The 3,528-nt window shown below is 36.4% G+C and overlaps 1 pseudogene; it reads right to left on the bottom strand.

The window, feature by feature from the left end:
• Positions 1–1,798: 1,798 nt before the first annotated feature.
• On the bottom strand, positions 1,799–1,899 carry LOC127225008 (uncharacterized; annotated as a pseudogene).
• Positions 1,900–3,528: the final 1,629 nt, after the last annotated feature.

The raw sequence follows: 3,528 nt of genomic DNA, 5'->3' as shown, positions 1-3,528 counted from the left end.
TGCTGTATAAAGTCATGCAGGACCCACAGAAAAGTGACTGCTGATTCAAGATGGACATTGCTACAGAGTTCCTGCTTCATGGAAGAGTCTGCCAGACAGTCTGTAGGACACAGAGAAAAATGACTGCCAATACAAGAAGACAGTTTAAAGTTTCCTACTTTGCTAAAGAGTCTGCTAGACACACTATGGCCTATGGGTTGAAGATGGAAGATTACAGAACTTCAGGTGACTGACAAGGCAAGATGTCTCTGTCATTTCTAGAGTTTATATACTATCCTTCTGTGGTCTTTGAAGGAGTTGAAGACAGATAGTTATGGTTATAATTTTCCTTAGTTAAGCTTAAAGATATGTTACATATAGGACTTTAGACTCACAAATTTAGGATAGATGATAGAATAGTTTTTTAATCTTGCTAAATGTTAATGGACTAAATATTGTTAACTGTGATTCTTATTTGATAACTGTTGTGTTATATATTTTACTATGTTAGGGTTAAAACCCTTCTTTTTATTTAGACAGAAAAGAGGAGATGATGGGAGATGTCATTCTGTATATATGTTTCTCATACTGGTTTAATGAATAAAACACTGTTGGCTAATAGGAAAGCAAGATAGGCAGGACTAGGAGAAAAGGAGGAAAGAGGAAGTAGTAAGGAGGAGTCAACATGGAGTCTGGAGTAGGGAAAACCGCCACATGCCTCTTGCTGGTAAGACCACGTGGAAATACATAGAAATGGGTTAATACTTAAGACAGAGCTAGCTGATAAGAAACAACTAACTGGCCAACAGAATTATATCTAATACAGAGTCTCAGTGTGTTAATTGGGGCTGGCGTGGCAGCAGGACAAGGACAGGTGGTGGACTGAAAAACCATACTCCTTACATATGGCGCCCAACGTGGGGTAACTCGGTCAATTCTAGACAATGTTCAATGGCTACTAAGAATATACTGTTTAGGTACAATGTTCTATATTTATCTGCTAGGTCCTTTGATTTATGATGATATTTAACTCCAATGTTTACTTATTTAGTTTTCATATGGATGACCCGTCCGTGAAGTGAAGACACAACTATCACTTTTTGGGGTCTATATGTGATTCTAGATGTAACAATTTTTCTCTTATTAAATTAGGTACATTTGTCTTTGATACATGCATGTTTAGAATTATGATATGTACTCCTTGATTCATTTTCCTTGATGTAGAGTTATTTCCTATCTCTTCTGATTAGTTTCAGTTTGAAATACATTTTCTCAGATATTCAAATTGCTACACCTTCTTGCTTATTGGTTCCATTTGATTGGATACCTTTCTTCCATTGTTTCATGCAAGAATGACATCTGTCCTTGGTGATGAGGTGTGTTTTGTATGTAGCAGAAAGGTGCATCCTGTGGTTGAAACCAGTCTGTTAGGCTGTGTATTTTTATTAGGTAATACTGAACAGTGTTTGTTAATGCCTGCTATTCTGTGGTGGTGGTGTTTTTTTTGTTTGTTAGTTTTGTTTTGTTTTTCCTCTTTAACTTAAGTGTTGTCAGATTTTCTTTTTTTCTTTGTTCCCTGTATTCTCTTAAAGGACATTTATTTTCTCTTCACAATGAAAATTTTCATTTGATAACTTCTGTAGAGTTGGACTGGTGGACAGGTATTGTCTAAATTTGTTTTCTTCATGATTTCTTTTTCTGTCAATTGTGATAGTATTACTGGGCTTGCATCTGCAGTCTTTTGGAGTTTGTAGAACATCTATATGCTCTCTGGCATTCAAGGTTTTCACTGAAAAAGCAGTGGACTCCCTTTATATGTAAATATATGGAAAACTTCACAAATGTATGAGTCATCCCTGTGCAGAGGTCATGATAGTCTTGTATAATTTTAATTTTAGTGTATGTGCAGGCAAAATGAACAAGCATAAAGAGTATTCTTTTCTTCCTCAATAGTCTATCAAGATAAAGTCAAAAGTTTGGTTTTAATTATCTCTGGATCTCTGGATCTCACAACCAGTGTATTGTGAAGAAATGTTATATGGCAAGTTTTGTAGCCATCTGAGTAAATTGATAAATCTTAGGTTTTAGTTTTTACTACAATAACTTGCTATTGAATACACACACACGCACGCACACACACACACATACACACACACACACACACACACATACACACACACACACACACACACACACGATTTCATACCCAGATTGAGACACACATTTAAAAAGAAATGAAAAAGAGGAAGAACATTCATTCTTCATTCAGAGGTACACTAATTTTTCTTCTGTAAACTAAGACTAAGTGTATTTGCTTTGGTCATTTCAAAAGGAATTTTATCAGTTTATTAGAGTAAATGGAGTAAAAGTAATTGTATGAAGACATATATTAATTGTAGAAACTGACTCTCTAAGCTGGGTAATAGTTTTCTAGAACAACTGCTGCTGCCTTTCCCAGAAATGTGTGTAACATGATTAATAAAAGACCCAGAGACTGACATTGGGGTTCAAACTTCAAGTTGAAGACCAGAGAAGCAAAGCAGTTGGCCACTAGCTCTTATCTCTGCCTCAGAGTAAAATGGCAATCCTATCTCCACGAATCCTCAGAGACAATGCTCTCCATCAATCCCAAAACTGCAATCCTGTCTCCAGCAAGCCTCAGACTGAAATCTTAGACTGCTGACTCTCCTCAACATGGCTGGAGAAATATTCTCTCATGAGTCCCTTTGCTTCTTCCTTTTCTACATCTCAAATCCTGGGGTTAAAGGCACGGAGTCCCAAGTACTAAGATCTCCTTAGTGTGAGCTGATACTCACTTAGACTGGATCAATTTTTTCTAGCTCAGTGTGGCCTTGAACTAACAGTTCCCTCTACCTCAGTCTCCTAAACCCTGGGTTTAAAGACGTGTATGGCAACCTCCTAGCTTCTATTTTGAACTACTGTGGCTGGCTTTGTATCCTGCTACTTCAGGAAATCTTTATTAAATGATAAATAATATATCACCACAAAGGTATCTGAAGTTTCTGTGACCTGATTTTGAGTCCTAGGGGACATGCATGAATAGCACTTTCTGTAGAAAATTTTCCACCACAGGCTTTCTCAAGGTTTCTGATGTGTTGGTTTATGCTGAAGTCTGTTTAGGAGCCATTGACACAGAGGTCTCAGCAAACTCCTTGCTAGTTTGCTCACTTTCCATTTCCTGTATGCTAGAATTTCCAAGCTCCTTGATAGATGCTTGCTTGTTAATTCTTCAGGAAGAGAACTTGCTGTCTAATTTTACAACAAATGACAGACGTTAGAAAAATTAACTAATTTATAGTGACTTGATACTCTGTTTTTAACCTTGTTAACCTTGTGCCGTGTAGCTATTCTAGGCCATGTGGTATTTTTACTAAGATGGGGGAGTTTTATTTTTTAAAGTATCAGTAAATTTCCTCAAACATATGTCATATGTAAACACTTAAAATCATGACAGAATTGTTTAGAACATAGGTTTATTTATTTTGGTATCGGTTTTGTAACCATTCAATTTTATTAGTTTTGGAACAA

The sequence above is a fragment of the Phodopus roborovskii genome, unplaced genomic scaffold (assembly GCF_943737965.1).
Source record: "Phodopus roborovskii unplaced genomic scaffold, PHOROB, whole genome shotgun sequence".
Classification (NCBI taxonomy): Eukaryota; Metazoa; Chordata; class Mammalia; order Rodentia; family Cricetidae; genus Phodopus; species Phodopus roborovskii.
Note: the sequence above shows the minus strand (reverse complement) of the source record. Positions and strands in the feature narration are given on the sequence as shown.